Source organism: Saccopteryx bilineata, chromosome 11, assembly GCF_036850765.1.
Source record: "Saccopteryx bilineata isolate mSacBil1 chromosome 11, mSacBil1_pri_phased_curated, whole genome shotgun sequence".
NCBI classification, from domain to species: domain Eukaryota; kingdom Metazoa; phylum Chordata; class Mammalia; order Chiroptera; family Emballonuridae; genus Saccopteryx; species Saccopteryx bilineata.
This window is the reverse complement of record NC_089500.1, coordinates 32,776,167-32,801,597: the sequence shown is the minus strand read 5'-3', so window position 1 is coordinate 32,801,597 and position 25,431 is coordinate 32,776,167. Positions and strand designations below refer to the sequence as shown.

Sequence of the window (25,431 nt, the reverse complement as noted above, 5' to 3'; positions counted from 1 at the left end):
CCCAGTCATGGCCTGTCTTCCTGCTGTGTGGCAATCATAGGGGACCCTGAATTCAAATAATCATGGTAATCCCATCCCCCTTGCTAAGGATTGATTTAGAAATAGGGAGGTTACCATTTTAGGCTGAGGAAGGTTTGCAGAAGCTTCTGGGAACGACTTTTTTCCTTGTCCGAGGCCACTTCTCTCTGTGGGGACATTGTCACATGTGGATGTGAGGCTCTGGGCTGCTGTAGCAGTCTTGTCATCAAACCTAAGAAGGAAACCAGCTCAAGAAGGTGGAAGAGCTGAGAGAGTTACAGAGGGGTGGAGCTGGAACTACTAGGTTAAGCCAGCCCTGAATTCCACCCCACTCCTGGATAAGGTTCTGTGAGTCAGTACATTTCCATTTCTTTAAGCAGCGAGTGGTGTGATTTCTTTTCACTTAATATAGCTAACACCATAGCTGACGTGTCAAGCATAATTGCAATGGGAAGAGAGCTTCTTTCTGCTGGATGTTGAGAGTAAAATCATCAGAATAATGTTAAATAGGTTAGCAGCCGCATGAAGGAAGAGTCAAAGGGCCGAGGTTTTAGTTTCTACTTTGCCTGTCACCAGACCTGAATTTCCATATGAGTAAGAATATCAAAGTCACTCTAAATGAGCTGTAATGTACTTTTCCTCTAAAATATCCTGATTTTGGAATCCATGAAAAATACCTGGTTAGACTTAATTAAGAATTAAGGAGATGGTTATTTGAAAAACATGAAGCATTTCAGATTTTTATCATCTAGTAGCCCTAAAACACTTCATTTCTACAACTTTTCTCTAAGTAGTACCAGTAAGTATTTTAATAGTGTTTTTAAAATTTCTTTATTTCTGAGGTCTTAAATTTTTTTTTTTAAGATTTTTCAGATTCTTTGTTCTTTGTGTGTTTCTCTGTTTCTTTAACTTTTTGTTGTGGAAATTTTCAAAAATATAAAATAGACTCGTGTTATGAACTCCCATATACTCACTTTCTCACCTCAGTAATTATTAACATTTTGGCAATCTCAAAACAAGTAGCGTTAAGTGCTTACATTTGGCTCTTCTAGACAAACATTTTTCCAGCTAAACTTCAGAGCTTAATCAGGTCTCCCTTGTTTTAAAGTTTGTTTATTTAATACTATTCTTTTTAACATCAAAAGATGTTACAATACTGAAAACAAGTCTTTACGTTAATAGTTGTGGTTAAATAATTATAATATGAAGGCATTCATATTTGTGCATGTCAAGGTAGGACGAGTTATGATGTACTAATATACAACCCCCAAATCTCAGTGGCTTAAAACAGCACAACTTGTTGGCTTTGTTACTGGTTGACTGTGGACTCTGCTCTGCCTCAGACCCCTCTGGGATCGATGCTTAGGGAGCTCGAAGTGGCTGCCTTGAAGGGTGCCAGCACTGTCACAGGGAAATAGAGCAGGGCAGATTGTGCAGTCTCTTAAAGCGTCTGTGCGGAAGGAAGTAAGGCATGCCATTTGTTCACACGTCATTAGCCTAAGCAGGTCACATGGCTAACCCATTCTTCAAGGAGATGGAGAAGTGCACATCTACCATGTGCCTGCAAAGAGAACCAGACATACTTGGTGCATAGCACTAATGACTACTACAATAGCTTGGCAAATGTAAAATCTCATCTGTCTTTCAACTTTATGTGTAACAGCTAAGTTTTCAAGACTTGTTAACTCTCACGGAACAAATGCAGTAATGGCAGTACAATAATCTCCTTGTTTCTGTAGTTGTTGTTTATTTAAAAATGACTTTTGACCACTTAATTAGAAAAAGTCCGCAAGAGAGGAAATACCAGTTTCTAGATTGGATCCCTGGTTGTTGTTGTTTTGGAAGATACAGACTTCATTTCTCTCAGATGATGTAGTGTATCAGGGAAGGTAGAGTAATTTTAGCTTCTTTTGTCTCCATTAGAAGACGATCTTCCTCATTCTGCTCCTCATCCTTTTAAAAGTACTAGTTTGGATTTGAATTCTGACATGGGTAAAATCCCAGGTCAGACCCTTGGACTGTTTCAAGTGGGGTTCAGAATTTTAGATCAGATCTATTTGTGTCTTGCATTTGCACGTTGCAGTTTAAACAGATTCTGACCATCGTATATGAGGTATATCAGTTACAGCACTGGCCATATTTACATCACCTTCCAGAGGAAACTGCTTGACTCTTGCAGTGCCTGCTCAGAGGTGCTCTTGGTGGTCACATTTTGTACCCCGCTGAAATGAACACAGGACCCTAGGTAGCCAGGCCTATAGCAGCTGCTGTGATATGACTTGACTTGAAAAGATAAGGAAGATTGGCTAGCTTGTCTCTGTTCCTAAGAATTGAACTTCCAAGACTGAGACAAGGCACTGAGTCTCCATGATGCCATGAGAGAGTAAAAAAGCTTGATTATTCATAGGCATTCTTTTTTTTTTAAGAGCGAGGAAGTGGGGGAGAGAGAGAGAAAAGCATCAACTTGTTCCACGTAGTTGTGCCATTGATCTCTTGTCATATGTGCCCTGACTGGGGGTTGAGCTGGCTCCCTCAGGCTCTAGCCAGGGACCCTGGGATCGAATCTCAGCACTACGGGGCAACGCTCTATCCACTGCACCATTGGCCAGGACCTCCATAGGCATTCTGAGGAGGTGAAAGGGATAGAGAGTTGATTGCTTGGGGATGAGAAGGAAAGAAGCAGGCTCCTGGAGTGCTGTGCTACCATGTAGTCCTGGAAGTGGACCCTGCTAATTCCTGCTGCTGGGTCCTTGTTTTCTTCAGAGCTTTGGCATTTTCGCTTTCCTCTGTGAGGTCTAGCTCTGGTCATTTCTATTCTCCCTGGCTTGGGATGCCTGGGTTCCTTGCATGTGTTGTTAGGTTAGGATTAGTTATTAGTACTTGTTACAGAGACCTAGAGTAAGTGTAGCTAGAGCAAGGAAGAAGTACTTCTCTTGTGTCCAAGTCTGGACATAGCTCATGGCTGGTTTGGTGGCTCCATGATTTTCTGGGATCTTGGTGGTTCTTGCTTTTTCATCTGCCATCGCAGGTCCTCGTCTTCATCCTCATGGTCTCAAATGGAGCTTGAACCATCACATTCATGTTCCACGCAGCAGGATGGAGGAGGAGAAGGGGCATGCATGCTCTGGTGCTTTTTTAGATACTTCTAAAAGTGGCACACAAGACTTCTCATTATTATCAACTAGAACTTCACTGCAAAGGAGACTGAGAAATTTATTTTATTCTAGTGATCCATGTGCCTCACAAAAAATTGGAGGTTCTTTATCTGAAGAAGTGGGCATGAAAATGGGGGACATTTTGCAATCTGCTTTATGTAAACTCTGTTGCTTGAGGTTGTCTCTACCTTGGAATGAAAGGAGTCAAAATCAAGAATTTCATTCTTTCATTCCAACTTTCTGCTTCACTAATTGATTGTTTAAGCCAAACTAAACAAAATCACTTGTTTGTTCATTTACTAAACATTTTATTAGTGTTTATTATGCACTTTTAAGCACAGTCCTAGATGTTGAAAAGACAAACGATTAAATAATGTGTGCTTTCTGCCCTCAAGCAGCTCACAATTTTTCAGAGATGTCTAAGTAAATAATAATACTGTAGTGTGATAACTGCAGCAATGAAGATCTCATTAGAGATACAGAGTATACCTATTAAGGTGACAGAGAGGAATGCTGGCTGCATCTTCAAGACACAGGAAATGAAAGCCCATGGTTGCTAAGGAAGCACTAGATATGGTAGGGATACTGTCAGATTCAGATGTATTTTCTTACAGGCACTTCCCCATTCTTCCCTGTCAGTGAACAGAATAAAACTTTCTAGAAGCAAACCCCTGAATCTACCACAGTAAAGAGCATTATACATGTACAGCATACCATATACAACATATAACCTATATATACAATGCTGTCATATGAGGCTTCTCATTATAAAGCCCAGTTTTTCAGAAATCCAGTTACCTAGTTTTATTAAAACTAAGATTTAAAAAACATCTTTTTATTGAATTTATTGAGGTGGCATTGGTTAATAAAATTATACAGGTTTTAGGTACACAATTCCAAAATATATCATCTCTGTATTGCTCTGTGTGTTCACCACCCTATGTCAAGTCTCCCTCCGTCACCATCTCTATCTACCTCCTTCTACCCTCTCAAAACTAAGATCTTCATTTGTACATTTATTTATGTGGCAGTCTGTGTGCATTGACTGACTTACAAGTAGGGTTTTGTTTTACTTTTATATCTTCATTTACCTTTTTTCTGTATCTTTCTTTAGCAAGTTTATCTTTTATTTATTTTTTGCTACCTTTAAATCTGTAGGTATATTTAATCAGTGTAATTTTAAATTACTATCAGGTATTCCTAGTGGCCATAAAAATAATGGCATGGATACTTGAAATAATCCCAAAGACATTATTTCCCGATATTTCATCTAACAATGTTTTAAAAATCTCATTGTTATGGTTTCTGTCCTGCTGCCATATTTATTGGCTTAGATTTAAATTTTTTTAATTTTCCTGTAAGTTCTCTAAGAGCTCTAATGGGCCTTGAAAGGACCCCAGGAAGGGGAAAGGAGAGAAGCAAAGGGCCCTTATAATCTGCAGTGTAGATGCTTTGGATATCTACACAATAAGCTTAGGTCAAAATAGAATTTTTATACAAAAAAATCAGGTCAGTTAAAATGGTATCAGCTTATGCAGAATATATGGGGTAACATGAGATTAATAAAGCACTGTTCCTGCAGCTCATATCCTGGTGTATGAAAATGGCTTTGTTGTTCAGAACTCTTCTTTGGAATGGTGTTTGTTTTCTATTTGGCTCTTTTACCTGGAGCCCGTGGCTACCGATTGAGCCTCTTCTGTTTGCTCTGTCCGAGTGTGTGTTGAATGTATGAGTTGAAAGCACTGCTGTGCGTAATGGTTTATTTGGATTCATTATAGCTCTACATTTGGTTTTAATTCTTGACATCAGAGATATTGGATATATCAGGAAAAAAATGTTTTTCTGTAAGAGAATTATTAAAAAAGAAATGGAAGCTAGGAAGGACATAGAGGCATTTGAGAGAGAGTAGTGACTAGGAGACAAAGGGAATTATTTTTTTGATACTGATTATAGTCAGCTGTTTGCTCTTTGCTTAGTATTAATCCTTTCAGATTCTCTACTTTGAAGACATGAATTGTAATGACAGCCCAAAAATACTTACAATTAATACCTAACATTTGAGTTATTTTCAGGGTACATTTGATTCTTTTTGATAGAGGTAGAAAATTGTCCTGAAAGTTATTATTCTGAAACTAAGGAAACATGGGTCACTTCAATTTTTTAAATTAATTTATTTTTAATCATTGTGCCTGGAACCATAGAGGTATACTTCTGTAGAATCACAGAGGACCCATAAGGACAAGCTATATCATGTGAGTCCAGTGCAAAATGAAAGTGGGGGTGGGCTCTTATTAAAAAATGACTAAGAATTTCAAGATGCTGACAGCATAGCATTAAACCAGATGTGGGGTCCTTCTCAGTATGGGGCCTCAGTGACTGTGCAGATTCAGGGTCCATGAAACCTGCCCTTCAAAAACCATCTTCAGGTTGATTTAGTATAGGCCCTCCGTCCCTTTATTGATGAGGATGTATGACATTTTATATACAACTACATGTTGATAAACTTTTACTATATAGCAGGACCAAGACCTCAACATTAAAACATAGGTGCTCCTGAAGGTTTTAACTTTTTGCTACCTTTAAATCTGTAGGCATATTTAGTCAGGGTAATTTAAAATTATGATCAGTTATTACTAGTGACCATAAAAATAATGGCATGGATAGTTGAAATAATCCCAAAGAGAATTATTTCCAAATTTTCCATCTAACAATGGTTTAAAAAAGATCGTTGTTATAGTTTTTGTCCTGCTGCAATATTTATTGTCTTAGATTTAAATTTCTTTATTTTCCTGTAAGTTCTCTAAGAGCTCTAATGGGCCTTGAAAGGACCCCAGGAAGGGGAATGGAGAGAAGCAAAGGGCTCTTATAATCTGCAGTGTAGAGAATAAGCCCTGGCGGCTGTGAAGGGTGCCTGTGTACGTGTGGCAGATACCCTACTGCTGTAGGACTCTGGAAGAGAAATAGCGTGTGTTTGTTATTGAAAACCTGCTATATATATACACCCCTGTCACAACAGTTTTCAAAATTAGCTAGTAATAAATATTTTTGTTTTTGCAAAATCACTTTTATTATGACTGCTGATAGAAATAAATGGAAGCAGCTACTACCCACACATGATTCATGGTTAAATCACTTTAAAACTTGAATCTTGGGGAAAAAACAAACAAACTTGAGGTGTGTTTGAGGTGTGCTCTTCCGCAGAGGAGCCCATGCCTTTCCCTTCTCTCTTCCTGTCTTCTCCTTCCTTCCTTTCTTTCCCCTCCCCCCTACAAGCATGCATCTCCTAAACCTCTAAGGGTCCTCAGGAGACTTAAAACCAGGGGAGCAGTGGCAGCAGTAGTTCTTCCTGGGCTAACCCCCTGAACCTGTCTCCAAGGCTCCCTTTTCTCCTCTCATTTATTTCCCGTAAGATTTTTAGAGAGCCAAGACAGGCCTGCCTAGGCTTTCCTATTGCCTCTTCTATCCCAGGCCTGCCTTGTTTCACTGTCCCCAACTGTGATCAACTTACTCTCTAGATAGATAGATAGCTTTCCCTCTTCTATCCCAGGCCTACCTTGTTTCACTGTCCCCACTGTGATAAACTTACTCTCTAGATAGTTAGATAGATAGATAGATAGATAGATAACCAAATAAACAAAATTTGAATGTTGACCTTCTGATAGCTACTTTAGAAGGGGCATTCTGTATCTTTTTTTTATTAGCTTATCCAATTTTGTATGTATTTTAACTCAGACAGTATAGCACAGATTAGACCTGCTGTTTTAGCATTGTATATTACACTGAATAGCCAACTGAAGAGAATGGCTAGAAAAGTTTAGTAAACACACTGTTCAGAGCACATGAAAATTAAGAATGTGATGGGGTTAAGGGAGTTTATTATGTAAACAGCTGCTGTGTAGTAGAGCTGCCTTTCACATAACAGAAATCAGCCCCGTTGATGAGAAACAATAACTAACACTCTTCTAAATTAAATAATTTTGGGGTCATACTTTCCTGTTTTGCTTGTGTGTGCAGTTGCCAGCTAAAATGCTGGCATTCACTACATTGGCTTTTACTGCAGTCCAATGTCTAATAAGGAGCCTTTGCTGCCCTTAAATACTGACCTAGGTGTTGAGAACCGTGATGTGGATACCAGCCACTGTCTGGTACATTAGGTTAGAAACAGAATGGGATATTCCTGTTTGAGAATATTGCCCTTTACAAAATGGCTTGAAGTTTTTAGTGTTTTACAGGTGAATTTAGTTCAGCAATCTGATGAACATTTATAGAGTAGGTGTGATGTTTAAGGCCCAGTGTTAGACTCAGTGGGTGATAGAAAAATAAGACATAACTCCTGCCTTTAAGGGATTAAATGTAAAAATAATTATAGTTAAAATTAAAAATGTGATTCAAGGATTTAGTAATGTGATAGTTTTTAAGCACCTACGACTGAACCAGGCACTGTGAATTCAAATACGCCTTCCAGGACTTACAGTCAAATGGGTAAACTTGGCCTACAAAAATACAATTGCATGATGACATTAGTAGAGGTTGTTGGTATAGAGGGAAAGTCCCAGGAGGTAAGGAGAGGTTGCTTGAATCCCAGCAGTGTGTCAGCAGGCACAGCCCTGGGACCCGGGAGTAGAACCCTTTGCCTTCACGGAGCTTTGGCTTGAGTTTTGTATGAGTTTGACAGAAAGACAAGCAGAGGCCATTTCAGACAGAGAAAACAACGTGTGGAGACATGGAAACAAGAGACAGCATGGCATGTTGGGAATAAGGAGTGGTTGGATGCGACTAAAGAGCAGGACACTGAAGGTGGTGCAGAGTGGAGGCTGAAATATGGGTAGGGTAACATTGGGGAGAGCCCCAAGGGCTCTGCCTGGGACACTCTTCCATTGGTCTTCCTGAAGTTGGCTTCTGGTGCGACCCGTCTCCTCCTCAGTGATGCTGCCTCAGAGCAGCCTTTCCTGGTCACCCAGCCCCGTGCTCGCCCACCATGTCTCCTTCTTATTTATAATAGTTACGGAGTGCTCCTGCATAGCTGACACTTGACTTTTGTTCGTTGTCTGTATACCAACACTTGACTACAGTTCCACGAGAGCGGGGACCCGGTCTGTCATGTTCATGGCTCTATCCCCTGCATCTGGAACCTAGCTTAAAGCTGACATGTAATAACTGTGTATGGCATGAATGTAAGTATGGGTTTTTTACTATGAATTTTTAGATGTTATAGTCTATTGTTGTTCTCTAGACCCCTTTATACTTAAAAATTATTGAAGACGTCAAAGAGTTTGTTTTGTGGATTATGTCTATTGATGTTTGTCATATTAAAGATAAAAACTTAGATATTTTAAAAATTCACTTAAATTAATAATAAGCCTATTATATGTTAATATAAATATATTTTATGAAAAATAACTGCTTTCCAAAACAAGAAAGTTAGTGAGCTGTGTGGTGTTTTACATTTGTGCAATTTTCATTAATGTTTGGCTTTTCGTAGTTAGACTGTAAATTTCCTTTTGTATTCAGTCTTTTATATCACGTGTAGCCTCAAATGCAGCTATATACTCAGTATGGAATGAAAGTAAAAAGGCATTAATGACTTGGTATTAGTTTAAAATAGTTTTGACCTTGCAGACTTCTCAGAAGGACCCTCTGGGGTTCTCATGGTCCTTTTTAGGGGGATCCCTGTGCTACCATTATAAGATCTGTTATAGTGGCAAGAGTGTTTTCAAATGGTACCTTCTACCAGGCTCCAGTGTGTAAAACAGAAAAAAGGGGGAGCTGTTGGAGTCAAGTGCATGTGTGTTGGGGGTTAGGGAGGGAAGGGGGTCGCTGGAGGCCTGCTTTCACTCTTCCTGTCTCATTCCTTGACTAACCTGTTAAATTGGTCAAGGGAGTATTTCCTCCAGGGTGGGGATATTGTGTGTGAGAGTGAGCATACAGTGGGGGTTCTCCACTCTGTACCATAGTTTAACTTTCAGTATTTTATTTAATGGCTTTTTACTATATCAAAGCTTACTACATTTTAAGCAATGAAATACTAGTGTTAATATTTTATAAAGGCTATTTTTCTTCAAGTATATAATCATTGTTTTGCTTTCATTAAAAAAAGAAAGAAAGAAAGATTTAAATGCAACCAGAGACCTAATTTTGTTCCTGAGGTATACTTTTCCAACTTTGTGTAAGTAAGGAAATTAACTAAAATTTGTGGCAACCTTATAGAAATATTTTTGTCATTAAACATTACCTAGCTTGAGTTTTTTTTTGTTTTTTCTTTAATTTTTTTTTAATTTGTTCATTTTAGAGAGGAGAGGGAGAGATAGAGAGAGAGAGAGAGGAGAGACAGAGAGAGGAGAGACAGAGAGAGAGAAGGGGGGAGGAGCAGGAAGCATCAACTCCCATATGTGCCTTGACCAGGCAAGCCAAGGTTTCGAACCAGCAACCTCAGCATTTCCAGGTCGACGCTTTATCCACTGCGCCACCACAGGTCAGGCCTAGCTTGAGTTTTTAAACGACAGTTTTTTCTCTCTGCACATTTGAGAGTAAGATAAAAGTCAGTCAAGGTCCAGTATATAATCAGGCAAAAATAGGAAGGTGGAGGCAGTCTAATTCTACTTGTCAAATGTGAGAGGAATTCTCAGGGTCTGTAGAGTGGAGAAGGGTAGCTGGTAAGAGGAAGACTCAGCTCGGCCAGTGCTTTTAAGCATCATTACCACTAGCTGGTTTTAGTTACACTGCTGTGTCTGCCTAAGGAAACATTCTCCAGTTGCTGTATTTTGTTATTATATAGAACTGTTTCTACTTCTTTGTCTTGAAAAAAAGAATCACTAGACGCTTCCTGTAAAGCTTCTGTTTTTGCAAGTAAATCCTGTCTCTTACGTTTTGCAGGTCCTGTCCTTGAGGAGTTTTATCTGACATCATAAAGTGGCTATGCTGGAACTTTAAGTTATTATCATTATTCTTTATTACCCGTATCATTAAAAAAAAGATCATCTGGCCTGACCTGTGGTGGCACAGTGGATCAAGCGTTGACCTGGAATGCTGAGGTTGCCGGTTCAAAACCCTGGGCTTGCCTGGTCAAGGCACATATGGTAGTTGATGCTTCCTGCTCCTCCCTTATCTCTCTCTCTGTCTCTCTTCTCTAAAATAAATAAATAAATAAATAAAGATAATCTGTTTATATAATTACGACTGTATAGAATATAAACTCAAGCTTTATTGAGAGATACAGAGAAAAATAATGACAATAATTACAGGACTAAAAAGTTTTGTCTTGGATTTGGAGTTGCATATTTTAAGTTGTGATTTAATAACTCAGCTTCATAAATGATTCTTATGAAAAGAGAAAAACCTGTTTTAAAGAGTTATAAATAGGGCACATCTTCATGAAAGACAGAATGACCTGTAAGTGGAAAATTGACTTCTTTATTAGGTTTAACATTTAAAAAAACCTGCCTAATTGTGATACTAATTAATTTCTTTACTTTTTATTCTTATTTTCTTCCTTTTTATTGAATTTATTGGAGTGACACAGGTTAACAAAATCATACAGGTTTCAGATGCACAGTTCTGCAACACAGCATTTGTACACTGTATTGTGCGTTCATTATCATTTATCCCCCCCTCGGGCCTCCTCTACCTACCTACTCTGATCCCACCATAACTCTGTTTTTACATTTTGTTTATTTTATTTTTTAAATAGGTAGCATCATCATGTTTTGAGCAACATCTCCAACTATTAAAGTGTGCCCTTATTTCTTTGAAGTGAATGGAGTCGTGTAATATTAACGTGTCTGTAGGCTGTTTGCCATCCTACTTCGCATCAAGAAAAGAAAAATACTTATAGTTTCTTATAATTTTATGTTTAATAGAAATTAATTGGCGTTATGTTGTATGGAAATATTTAATGTTTTTAGTAATAGCTACCTTGTTTAAGATCACAGACCCTCCCCATTCTTGATCTTCTACCTATTTCTTCTTCCTTTCCATTGTCTTTAATTCCTTCTCTGATATAATTCAGTTTACGTACTTATGTTTATTGTTTGCTGTCTGCACCTCTTCTACATAAGGTTGTTGAGTGCATCAAACCTAGTTTAGTTTACTGATCTAGGCCAGTGGTCAGCAAACTCATTATTCAACAGAGCCAAATATCAACAGTTCAATAATTGAAATTTCTTTTGAGAGCCTTTTTTTTTTTTTAAATAGAGAGAGAGTCAGAGAGAGGGATAGATAGGGACAGACAGACAGAAATGGAGAGAGATGAGAAGCATCAATCATCAGTTTTTCGTTGCGACACCTTAGTTGTTCATTGATTGCTTTCTCATATGTTCCTTGACCGCGGGCCTTCAGCAGACTGAGTAACCCCTTGCTCGAGCCAGTGACCTTGGGCTCAAGCTGGTGAGCTTTGCTCAAGCCAGATGAGCCTGCGCCCAAGCTGGCGACCTCGGGGTCTTGAACCTGGGTCCTCTGCATCCCAGTCTGACACTCTAACCACTGTGCCACTGCCTGGTCAGGCAAGAGCCAGATTTTTTAAACTTAAACTATTTAGGTAGGTACATTCCTTATCGAGGTAGCACCTGCACGTGGTATTTTGTGGAAGAGCCACATTCAAAGGGCCAAAGAGCAGCATGTGGCTCGCGATCCGCAGTTTGCCCACCAGGGGTTTGTCTGGGCATGTATTGAGATCATGTTTGGCACATATTTGTTAGCCAAATGAATCATTTTTCTTTTGCTTTTTAGAAGTAGAGGTACATATTTTAAGGGGGAAGAATACTCAGCTAATGAACTATTCAGAATGTTTAGAGGCTTCAGTTTCTGGCATTATGGCAGATTAGAAATAAATTGTAAATGCTTAGTTGAGCTGACAAACAAATAAGGAAACTTGTAGAGGTTGAAAACAAATCTTGAATCTAGGGAGGTAAGCTAATGGTGATACTGGTTGCTATGCTGGGGTGCTGGTATCTCCGGAATCCTAGAGTTTTGGATTTTCTAGGGTGACCATGGGGTACTAGACTGAGTCTAGGGATCAAGCAAGGTGAGAAGTAAAATCCAGAGACGCTGTATAAAGCTGCAACTTCCTGAAAGGTATCAGTAGGTAAACTAGGAAAAAAATTATAAACCTGTTCCACTGTGCAGGATGGGGGGGAAAGTATGGAGTGGGCTGAGTAGGAGTGAGATAAGGGGAGTCGCCAGTCTCAGCTTGTCTAGCACTGGAAAGTTCAAGTGGTCTTCCCTGAGAAATTCTAACTAGGAGTCCACTCGCACTGGACTTGGGGTCAGAGCTCGTACTGCCTGAATGGCGTGTACACGCACACCAACCCAAGCTAAGAATTTAGTGCAAAGTGGTCTGAGGTTGTTAGGACTGAGAAACCAAATCCTCCTGGGGAAATATAGGAACACAGACCTTAGAGAATTGACACAGATAAAGTTTCTAGGAAAATGAACTCACACTTGAAAAGAAATCAAAAGCACTTCAAATAAGTCACAGTGAGTTAATCAGCAGAACTGGGTAACTACTTGGCCAGACATTCAGAAGCTTACAGTTATTCTAATTGTCAGATACAGAACATATAATAAATGTTTAATATGTTCAGAGTATAAAAAATATGGCAGTGAAGCAAGAGGCTATCAAAAATAGTCAACCTAATATTGAATGTCAACTATAATTGGAAAAAAAAAAGAAAAAAAATGTTTGGCAAGCTGAGTTCAGTGATGTATAAAGGAAATACTACATATTGAACAAAGGGTTTATTCTAGGCAGACAAGCATGGTTCTGTATTAGAAGATCTATTAATGTAATTATCCACATGAACAATTTAAAATGAAAACAATAACAACAAAAAACTGTATCACCATAAAAGATGCAGGAAAAGCGTTTATTAAAATGCAACACTCTTTTAGGATATTAACTCATACCAAACTAAGGATAGAAGAAAAATTCCATAACCTGACAAAGGACATCTATAAAAACCCCACAGCAAACATCATACTTGATAGTAAAACATTAGAAGTATTCCTCTAAAAATGAGCAATGATATAAGGGTACGTTCCTTGCTCCCGGCTCTCCAGCAGTGCACTGAAGCTGCCGGTCAGTCAGTACAGCAGGAAAAGTTACAAGGCTATGAGAAGGAAACAAAGTGCTTGTTCTTAGGGTCAGTATTAACATTTTCATAGAAAATTCAAGTCCATAGATACATTTTTTTAAAGATTTAAAATAGCAAGGTGCTAAATATAAGATCAATATAGTTAAATCAGTTGTACTCTAAGCAGCTCCAAATAAAAAATTCAATAAAAATATTTCACAGGAATTAAAAATAAGCTACCTACGAATAAATATAAAAAGAGGTACCAAGGTCTTTATATTAAAAATTATAAAAATCTATTGAAAGACATTAAAGACCTAAATAAATGTGGGGGCATACCATTTTTATAGGGGGAAAGACTATCTCTTATAAATATATCAGTTAACCCATCATTAATAAATTCATTGCTATCTCAGTAAAAACCCTGTAGGGTATTGTTTTTTTTTGTTTGTTTGTTTTGTTTTTGTTTTTGGTGAGAGGAGGGGAAATAGACTCCCACATGTGCCCCAATCAGGATCTACCTGGCAACCCCTGTCTGGGGCCAATGCTTGAATCAACCAAGCTATCCTCAGTGTCTGGGCCAATGCTCGAACCAATCAAGAGGGGAAGAGGATGAGAAAGGGGAGAGGGAGGTGAAACGAAGCAGATGGTCACGTCTCTGAGGATAGTCAATATTTCTAAAGACTGCTTGCCCTGTCCTACCAGTTTAAATTAATGTAACACTTGAATAATTGAGTTAGTGTACTATTAGGGAAAGGATAGACACACAGATAATGGGAGAAAAATAAGGTGAAAAACAGAACTTTATATACATGGAAATCTGATAATATGACAGAGCTAGTATTATAAATCAAATAAGGAAATGGAATACTCTGTAAAGGGTGTTGAGATTATTATTCAGCCAAATAGAAAGAAAAATAGTTTATTGCCTCACTATATACAGTATATATAAAATTCCAGAGGGATTAAAACTTAATTGTGAAAGGCAAAACTCTTCAGAATAAAATTTTAGAGTATTTTATGACCTCAGGTTTTCTTTTGTTTTTTTTATTAAGTAAGAGGTGGGGAGGCAGAAACAGACTCCTGCATACTCCTTGACTGGAATCCACCTGGCAAGCCACCTACAGGGTGATGCTCCGCTCATCTGGGGCTTCTGCTCCGTTGCTCAGCAACCAAGCTATTTTTAGCACATGAGGTGAGGCCACAGAGCTATCCTCAGCACCTAGGGCCAACTTGCTCAAACTGTTTGAGCCATGGCTGCAGGAGAGAAAGAGAGAGAGGAGAGAGAAGGGGGAGGGGTAGAGAAGCAGATGGTCACTTTTCCTGTGTGCCCTGCCTGGGAATCGAACCTGAGACATCCATATACTGCCGATGCTCTACTGCTGAGCTATCCCATCAGGGCCCTCGAGTTTTCTTAATTAGATACCAAAAACACAGTTGTTGAATGAAATGGTTAATAAATATGCTTATAATAAAGTTATTTTGGTTTTTGTTTATAACAAAAGGAGTATAGAGGCTATTCACAAGTAGAAGATATTTCTAACATAAAATTTAATTTTTAAATCATAATAACACATGTATAAATGTCAGTAAATATATTCATGCATATGTCAATGTGAAAAGATAAATGGACATTAGAAAGGAAAAGCCATTTTATAGAAGAAAAATAAATAGCAACTAAGTATCTGTCAACAAGAAAATACGAATTAAAACTACTCTAACAAAATTAGAAAACTTGGACAATATTAAATATACCACTGCAGAGGTCACCACTATGGCAGAGGTCAGCAAACTTTCTGTGAAAGACCAGATAGTAAGATTTTTAGGCCTTGAGGTCATACAGTCTTTTCGGCAATTACTCATCTTTGCTTTTATAGCACAAAAACAGCCGTACACCACATGTAAACAAAAGGAATGGGTGTGGCTGTGTTCCCATAAAATTTTATTTATAAAAATAAAAATTCGCCAACTCCTGTATAGCACCAAAAATAATGAACTCTTAATATATCAGCATGGACAAATCTTAAAAATATGATGTTGTATTAAAAATGTAGCTGAAAAATACATTATATACCCTGACTGGATGGCTCGATTAGAGCATCGTCCAGAAGCACAAAGATTGCTGGTTTGATCCCCGGTCAGGGCACATACAGGAACTGATCAATGTTCCTGTCTCTCTCTCCCTTCCTCTTTCTAAAAATCAATAAAATAAGCATTTTAAAAAATGTAGCAGAAGAATACATTATATTATGGTTCCATTTATGTAAATTTCCCAGGTGGTTGCCTGACCCGTGGTAGTATACTGGATAAAGCATTGACATGGGATGTGGAGGTCACCAGTTTGAAACCCTGGGTTTGCCTGGTCACGGCACACATGAGAAGCAACTACGACAACTACAAGTTGACGCTTCTTGCTCCTCCCCACCCCCTTTCTCTCTCTCATTTCTCTTTAAAAAAACAAACAAAAAAAAAAAACAAAAAGTTTCAGCAGTGGGCCATAAAGAGTATATATTTATAAATTTTTACCAAGGTTCCTGGGACTTAACTGATTTTGAATTCTGGCTTTTACAAAGTCTGTGAGTTTGGCCAAATTACCCAACTCTTTTTTTTCCTCAAGTTACTCAACTTTTTAAAGTGTCAGTTTTCTCTGTAAGATGATGAACATAACAGTACCTAGCTTATGGTTTGGTGGGAGGATTATGTTAATAGTGCCCCTAAGTGTACTTAGCACATAGTAAGTGCTCAGTGATTGTTGCTGTGCTTTCATTCTCCTCCTTTAACTTATATCCCTATTTAACGAGAGGGTAGTTTTTCCTGCTTTGGGAACTCTAGGTTTTTATTAATTCAGCTTTGCGCAGCAAATGGCTAATGAGGCTAGTAGTAAGGCTTGAAATGTCCTCACCCTGAAGTTTGGAGTAATGTTTAATTTCTTTTACTTAGCACAGCTTATGAGACCTGATGTTTGTGTCATGTTTAAATTACCAAACTCACTGTAGCTTACAAAATAATTGACAGAGATAGCTTCAAGCGTCAATTAATTCTTTCTTTGTAGCCTTTAACATGTAGAGAACTCCTTTCTCTGAACTTTGTCCTCCTTGGGTTCATGTGCCACTCTCGAGATTCTTCTCAGACCTTTTAGTTCTCTAAATGTTGAAGTTCTGCCTACCTCTAAAACTTAGGACTCTTCAATTTCCTCTTCTGAAAAAGGAAGATAAGACCAACTTGAAAGGACTGATAAAATATTCTAATGCATAATCATCCATAGAAGAGCCCAGTACCGGCCCTGGCCGGTTGGCTCAGCGGTAGAGCGTCGGCCTAGCGTGCGGAGGACCCGGGTTCGATTCCCGGCCAGGGCACACAGGAGAAGCGCACATTTGCTTCTCCACCCCTCCGCTGCGCTTTCCTCTCTGTCTCTCTCATCCCCTCCCACAGCCAAGGCTCCATTGGAGCAAAGATGGCCCGGGCGCTGCGGATTGCTCTGTGGCCTCTGCCTCAGGCGCTAGAGTGGCTCTGGTCGCAACATGGCGACGCCCAGGATGGGCAGAGCATCGCCCCCTGGTGGGCAGAGCGTCGCCCCATGGTGGTCGTGCCGGGTGGATCCCGGTCGGGCGCATGCGGGAGTCGGTCTGACTGTCTCTCCCTGTTTCCAGCTTCAGAAAAATGAAAAAAAAAAAAAAAAAAAAAAAAAAAAAAAAGAAGAGCCCAGTACCCATGGAACCACTCATTTATGCTGGGGTGGAGCCTGATGATAAAATCCACAAAACTTCATGAGTAATTCCTCTTCCGTTGGGGAGCAGTGATATATGAATAATGTATGTGGCACATTGCAGGCATTCATACAGTTGCCTCCTCCATCTTCTGTCTGCTGCTGCTGCTGTTCCCTTTTTGCCTGACCACCTAGAATCCTTTAGCTCAGGTATTCATATGAACTGTTTTCTCTCTAAGGACAGTGACATTGTCATGAATGAATGCATGCCTTGATTTTGTGTACCACCAGAACATCAGTGTTTGTAATATTTGGTCTGCAAAAGTGGGATGTTTAAGCCACTTGTAATTCTGATTTAGCTTTCAGCTCTCTGAAACTTAACTTTGTATTTCAAAAAAATTCTATCAGCCTGACCAGGCAGTGGCGCAGTGGATAGAGCATCGGACTGGGATGTGGAGGACCCAGATTCGAAACCCCGAAGTCACTAGCTTGAGCGCGGGTTCATCTGGTTTGAGCAAAAGCTCACCAGTTTGGACCCAAAGTTGCTGGCTCGAGCAAGGGGTTACTCAGTTTGCTGCAGCCCCCCTGGTCAAGGCACATATGAGAAAGCAATCAATGAACAACTAAGGTGTCGCAACGAAAAACTAAGTGATTGATGCTTCTCATCTCTCTCTGTTCCTGTCTGTCTGTCCCTATCTATCCCTCTCTCTGACACTCTCTCTGTCTCTGTCAAAAAAACCAAAAAACAACAGAAAAATTCTAACATACATAAAAGTATAGAAAAATAGTAAAATGAACCCCCTTAAACCTGTATTTATCTTCCAGATTCAACAACAGTTAAGATTTGCCATATATACTTTACCTTTCAACCCTCTCGGCAACCCCCAAACCAGAGTATTTTATAACAGGACAAGACATCATGTCATTTTACCTCTAATACTCTTCAGTATGAGTCTTTTAAAAGTGGGAACCATTTCAAATGTAGCCACCATATTGTTGTTCTTCCTGATAAAACTAACAGTAATTCCTTAGTATCATTTAATACCCAGTTCATAGAGAAAATTTACCTGGTGGTCCCCAAAGTGTCTTTTTGAGTTGGTTTATAGACCAAAACTCAAACGAATCTATACATTACATTTGTTTCTATGAAAAAAACTCTTATGAAGAAAACAACTAGATTATATTATTTCTCTCCCTTTTTCCCCTTTCTATTTTTTAAAAAATAACTCTTCCTTGAGATTGTTTCTTTATAAAACAATAAATTCTATATCAGTTAAAGATTTCATCTCTTTTAAGACTGCTTTGCTGTTCCTTTCCATTTTGGGGTGGGGTGGAGTGGGGCGGGGCGGGGTGGGAATCAAGCACTCAGTGTATATAGGGCAGTACTATAGATAAACAGCACAGCAAAATACAAAATGAAAGTTACAGTTAAATTTAACTGTCCCCTCAGTACTATTAGGACTTTTCATTAAAGCTGTAAAATTATTTTATATTCATTAAGAAGTATATGCTCTTTGATAATGTTTAAATATAGTCTGGTTTTTTTAATTTATTGATTTGAGAGAGAGAAGAATTAATTTGTTGTTCCACTCAGTTGTTCATTCATTGGTTTCTTCCAGTATGTGCCCTGACTAGGTATTGAACCTCCAATCTTGGCTTTTTGGGACTACACTCCACTGAGCTTGAGCTAACTGGCCAGGACCCTAAATATAGTATCTTAAATATTTTATAATTATTATTCCTGTTGAATTTATAGTTACAAAAAGGAAGCCAGATCTAAGCTGATAGTATGTGTGTTGGCAAATTTTGCTTATGAACTTAATTGTTAAATTCTCTAAAGCTGAAGTGAAAAATGCTATTTGCAAAAAAAATTATCTTTTAGTTATAATTCTGTTGGTAATAAAGGCAAACATGCAACTGTTTGGTATATGTAAGAAGGAGAGGTAGGATAACCCAAGTGTTGAGGGATTTTAGCAAATTACACCTTTAAGAATTAGGTAGAATTAAAAAAATAATACAGAAGAAATGCTTTGAATTATTGATGTGAATTAAATAGCAGGATTATTATAGGGACTTTTAAAACATTTACATGTTAATTTTCTATTGCATTGTTAACATCCTAATTGCAGTGGTTCTGAGAGTAGGAAACAAATCCTATAATCTACCCCCAAAGAGCAGAAAAAGTTCTAAGAAAAGGCACTTGGAATGTTATATCATCTAGTATGGATCTTTACTAGTATCGGTGCAGAAGTAATCTGAGACTGGGGGAAGACTGAATTGAGGAAAGGAAGCCTAGAATAGCCATTCACAGAAATAAAAGGCAATGGGCCAGAAAGTTGAGTACGATCAGCAGGAGAGAATGTAGACCAGCCATTAAAGTTATAAGCTAAGAAAAGAAGTTAAGTGGCATTAGGTTGGAACTAAGTAAGAGAGAAACCTAATTGGGGTGGGGGAATCCACAAAGCAAAAACATATGAACCAAATTGCTGACTAATTAAGGAAAGAAAATGAGGAATGTGTGTGTTTTGCACTATCTTTCTGTAACAACTAATAAATGAACAAGGCTGGTTTTGTTTTTCACGTAGTAGTTAACTATTTCAGGTTATTACCTTGGGCCAAAATATATTCAATTTTTCATTTTTATTTGGTTTGTTGAGCAAAAATTAAAACTTTTTAGGTTTTAAAATGTTACTTCAGTTGATGTGTAAGTTACACCACAGTTTTTTAAGTAAAATATTTCTCAAAAGAACCTTCAGGTTTGCCATTGTAAAAGACAAGTACACTTCATCTTTGGGTATTGTCCTTTTATACTTTTTTTCCCTCTTCCCAGATGCTTTACTTGTGGAGGAGGAAAAGTATGGTGCTGAACTCTGGGGAACTCAAGGAGAAGGAAAATAGGGGAAAGGGAATGGCAGCAGAGTTTCCATTTGGTCTGCAGATTGTGTTTGGCCTTTGTCATCACTAACCCAGAGCCAAGAGACTGGTATCTTACCGTCTTGTCCGTTCTCCAGACTGGCAGCAGCAGTGCTGGTACCTGTGGCATAGTGACTGCAGTGCGGTTGGCCAGTTTCTAGTGTGGCGGTGAAAAATAAACTTTTTTCCCATCTTTCTATGTTCTTCTGGCTGGATTAACAGCCGAGTTAACATGAGACGGTTAACAAGAGAAAATGTCCAAATTTAAAAAATATCAGCATATGGAGGTTCCATAAGAATATGAAATCTGAGGACAGATGGGGCAGCTTATATGCCATTCTGGACTGAGGAGTGGGAGGCACCAGTCTGGGACTTCAAAGGGAAAATAGAAAATTCACAGGTAAATGAGAAAGCACAGACAGGTGGTAAACAAATTCTTGCTGGGCCACCTGAAATAATAAGACACAGTAGGGAGTCCAACAAATAGGCTTTGCTAGATTCTCCCCATCTGTCACATTTAGGTAGCACACCCTCCTTTTATGTCTGAATTCCTTTAGGCAGATAAGGGGAAGGATTATGGTTATTTCTGAGTCTTGTTTTTTAATAACCAGCTTAAAATCAATATTCCAAAAGGCATATATTTTGGGGTGGCAAACTTTGGCCCTCTTCACTAGTGAATATCTTCTCTGGTTAGCCATCTCATAAAGTACACATGTTGCCTTTGCATTTTGGCTTTGTCTTTTGGCTGATGGTTATCAAAGGGTAACATTTCAGAATCTCTGTTTGAAATCAGAGATGTAACAGATACTTTTTTCTTTTTCTTTTTTGTATTTTTCTGAAGGGAGAAGCAGGGAGGCAGAGAGACTCCCACATGAGCCTGACCAGGATCCATATGGCAAGCTCACTAGGGGGGCAATGCTCTGCACATCTGGGGCATTACTCCATTGCAACCGGAGCTGTTCTAGCACCTGAGGTGGAGGCTATGGAGCCATCCTCAGCGCCTGGGCCAACTTTGCTCCAATGGAGCCTTGGCTGTGAGCGAGGAAGAGAGATAAAGAGAAAGGAGAAGGGGAAGGGTGGAGAAGCAGATGGGCACTTCTCCTGTGTGCCCTGGCTAGGAATTGAACCCGGGACCTCCACACGCTAGGCCTATGCTCTACCACTGAGCCAACCAGCCAGGGCAAGAGATTTTTTTTTTTTTGTATTTTTCCAAAGTGAGAAGGGGGAGTGGATGAAGGAGGCAGGCAGACAACTCCTGCATGTACCCGACCGGGATCCACCCAGCATGCCCACCAGGGGGCAATCCTCTGCCTCTCTGGGGCATTGCACCACTGCAATCAGAGCCATTCTAGCACCTGAGGTGGAGGCCATAGAGCAGGGGTCCCCAAACTATGGCCCGCGGGCCACATGCGGCCCCCTGAGGCCATTTATCTGGCCCCCACCGCACTTCTGGAAGGGGCACCTGTTTCATTGGTGGTCAGTGAGAGGAGCATAGTTCCCATTGAAATACTGGTCAGTTTGTTGATTTAAATTTACTTGTTCTTTATTTTAAATATTGTATTTGTTCCCGTTTTGTTTTTTTACTTAAAAATAAGATATATGCAGTGTGCATAGGGATTTGTTCATAGTTTTTTTTATACTCTGGCCCTCCAACGGTGTGAGGGACAGAGAACTGGCCCCCTGTGTAAAAAGTTTGAGGACCCCTGCCATAGAGCCATCCTCAGTGCCTGGACCAACTTTGCTCCATTGGAGCCTTGGCTGCAGGAGGGGAAGAGAGAGAGAGAGAAAGAAAGGAGAGGGAGAAGGGTGGAGAAGCAGATGGGCACTTCTCCTGTGTGTCCTGGCCGGGAATTGAACCTGGGACTTCCACACGCTGGGCCGACGCTCTACCACTGAGCCAACCGGCCAGGGCAACAGATACTTTCTAAGAAAGAAATTTAAACATCTGTAAAAGTACGGTAGCAGAAAATAAGGAACACTTACAAACCCATCTTTCCCCTATGTCTTAACACTCTGTTTGCATCTGTATCAGTTAGAATGTAAAAGATCCCAGCCCTCCCCATTTCCTCCAAAAAAAGTGTTTTAAAGAGAGTTTTTAACTCTTAGGGTAGGGCAGCTATGTGGTCATCAAGGACCCTCTCTTTTTATCTTTCTGCTTTATAGTCCTTAGCTTGTAGCTTTCTTTCTCAGGGTCATCTCATGGTTGCAAAGACAGTCCTCCTAGCAGCCCCATCCTTTGTGTTCACATTCCAGGCAGGAGGATGAAGGAATAGGGAAAAGGAGCTCAGGTCCCAGTGAAGCCAGTCCCCTTGCAATACTTTTTTGGGGGTATGTTTATTGATTTTAGAGAGAGGGAGGGAGAGAAAGAGAGATTGTGATAAAGAAAGGAAAAAGAAAGAAAAGAGAAAGAAAAAGAGAGAAGTAAAGGAAGAGAAGGAAAAAGGGAAGGGAAGGATCACTTTGTTATGGCTCTTAGGCATTCATTGGTTGATTCTTGTATGTGCCCTGACCAGGGATCGAACCTGCAACCTTGGCGTATCAGGATGATGCTCTAACCACTGAACTACCTGGCCAGGGCCCTTTTAATACTTTTCTATACCTCCATCAAATGTTTTTTTTTTAACTGAATATTACTGGGATGATGCTGGTTAACATAATTTTACAGGTTTCAGGTGTTCAATTCTATAACACAGTGGTCCCCAACCCCCCGGGCCGCGGACCTGTACCGGTCCATGGGCCATTTGGTACCGGTCCACAGAGAAAGAATAAATAACTTATATTATTTCCGTTTTATTTATATTTAAGTCTAAATGATGTTTTATTTTTTAAAAATGACCAGATTCCTCTGTTACATCCATCTAAGACTCACTCTTGCGGCCTGTCTCAGTCACGTGATACATTTATCCGTCCCACCCTAAAGGCCGGTCTGTGAAAATATTTTCTGACATTAAACCGGTCTGTGGCCCAAAAAAGGTTGGGGACCACTGCTATAACACATCTCTGTAACACTGTATTGTTTGTTCATCCCCCTCCCCATCAAGGCTTCATCCATCACTGTTTATCCTCTCTACACCCCACCCCCCAGTCACACTGCACTGTTGTCTGTATGTGTCCTTTTTTGCTCTAGGATGGAACAATGATTTCTCATTGTATCTTACTGGCCATCCTAATCTGCAAGGCAGGCCAGGATATGCAAGTTGCCAGTCTCAGTAGTACAGCAGTGTAATTCATAAGAAAAGGAAAGTAGCCCTGGCCGGTTGGCTCAGTGATAGAGCATCAGCCTGGCGTGCAGGAGTCCCGGGTTCGATTCCTGGCCAGGGCACACAGGAGAAGCGCCCATCTGCTTCTCCACCCCTCCCCCTCTCCTTCCTCTCTGTCTCTCTCTTCCCCTCCTGCAGCCAAGGCTCCATTGGAGCAAAGTTGGCCTGGGCGCTGAGGATGGCTCTGTGGCCTCTGCCTCAGGTGCTAGAATGGCTCTGGTTGCAACAGAGCGACGCCCCAGATGGGCAGAGCATTGCCCCCTGGTGGGCGTGCCAGGTGGATCCTGGTCAGGCACATGCGGGAGTCTGTCTGACTGCCTCCCCGTTTCCAACTTCAGAAAAATACAAAAAAAAAAAAAAAAAAAGAAAGGGAAAGTAAATATTAGGTGAGCAACTAGCAGTCTGCCACGATTTAGATCTTTATATATAAAATAAGTTCTGACTGACCTGCTGGAGCTTACACAATAATCCTGTCGTATGGACTGGTCATCACTCATAGAGCTAGTGTTGAAGATCAGTGTTAAAGTTTGTCTCCAAGAGTCTTTTTTCAGTACTCCAATGGCCATTTGAATTCTTGTTGCATCAGTACAAATATGATGGGTTCCTAATTTTTTGTTTTATCTATCTTAGTGCCTTTAGAAATACTATTTAGTATTTACTTATTATGTACTAAGTTATCTGAGTGTATTGTGCATTACCTCATTTAATTTTGTGTAATGGGACTATAAGGTAGGTATGTTTTTGACATTTAGAGGAATAAAGAGGCCCATGTTTATAGGATCACATAACTAATATGTATTAGAATTGAAATTTGAACCCAAATTTGAATTTCAGCATTTGACCTTCTAGACATTCACTTCTGTTTTAATATGCAGATTGTGTTGGGGGTTCCCAAGATCACTCTCAGGTTCAGTGATTGGCTCGGAGGACTCACAGGATTCAGCATATAGTCATAATAATGGCTACGATTTATTACAGTGAAAGGAATCAAAGCAATAATAGTAACAAAGGGAAAAGTGCAGGGGATGAAGTCAGGAGGAAACCACGGGCAAGCTTCCAGGAGTCATTTCAGTGGAGTCACTCAGGGTATGCTTTATTCCCCCAGCAGTGAAGTGTGAGAACACATGTCAAATGTCATCAACTAGGGAAATTCATTAGACTCATTGCCAGTGGGTTTATTGGGGCTCATGATGCAAGTGCCCTCTGCCTAACAAGGTACCAAAATTTCAGGCCCCCAGAAGGAAAGCGGGTGTTTTGTGTAAACCATGCTGTTGTACAAATAGTTCAGGCAAGTGAGGCATACTATCATTTAAGGTTAGTTTTATATCAATGGAAGGTACTGTTTATCATTTTTTTTAAATTGATTTTTGGAGGAGAGGATAGTGAGAGAGGGGGGAGAAGCAGGAAGCATCTACTTGTTGTGGTTGCTTCCTGTATGTGCCTTGACAGGGCAAGCCCAGGGTTTTGAACCGACAACCTCAGCATTCCAGGTCAACACTTTATCCACTGTGCCACCACAGGTCAGGCTGCTTATAATTTAAGGTCCCTGGCGCCAGCTTATGGGCCAACCTTGCAACCAGGTCTTTCTGAGGGATAGCAGTCTCAGGCCTACTGTGTTTTTATGCTGTACACTGATTTTTTTCATTTAAGGAGATTGTGATTCTAATCATTTAGCTTCTGAAAAATGAGAGGCAGGTAATGGCCAACCAAATTCTTTAATAATATTTGTTTTGTGGATACCATGACTGCCTACTAATTTGATTTGCTGGAAGGACTTGCAATTCAACATAATGTCCTCATGGTTTGGGTTTATTACAGTGAAGGATACGATGCAGTAACAGCAAGAAGAAGATAGGTGAATGCTAGAGAGATCTGGCACAGACTTCCAAATCTTTCTGCTGTGAGAATTACATGGACACAGTTTCTCCACTAGCTGTGATGAGTAGACACGTATAAGATGTCTCTGGCTAGGGAAGTACATGATTGTGACAGTCCAGAGTTCTTATAGGAAGCTGGTCACATAAGGCACATTTCTGCCATATGACTAGCCCTCGTAATTGAAGCTTAGAACTCAGAACAATACCAGGTACACATCTTAAATCTTGATGATTACTTTCAGCTATGCTAACATCCTGGTACATCCTGCCTCTAACATCCTTTCCCAGTAACTGTGAACATTTCAGGAGGTTAGTTCTCAGGGTTTGGCCAGGGGTCATTGCTCTGGCTCCAGGCATTCCCCCAGAGATTAGCAAGGACTCAGTAAAACAGACCTGCTCTGTTAACTCCTTTCTCACTGTATATCCTATGTGATA

General features: G+C 39.8%; 1 protein-coding gene across 2 annotated transcripts in view; it reads left to right on the top strand.

Annotated features, from left to right (window-relative positions):
• The window catches only part of GALNT1 (polypeptide N-acetylgalactosaminyltransferase 1), a 110,028-nt gene that overhangs the window by 16,624 nt on the left and 67,973 nt on the right, over nt 1-25,431 (top strand). Inside the window, exon 2 of one of the 2 annotated variants that reach the window (XM_066246415.1) lies at nt 10,047-10,249. The exons of the other annotated variant lie outside the window; for it this stretch is intronic. The gene's annotated coding sequence lies outside the window, so the exon portion shown is untranslated. The remainder of the gene's footprint in view (nt 1-10,046; nt 10,250-25,431) is intronic. 2 annotated transcript variants of the gene reach the window in all.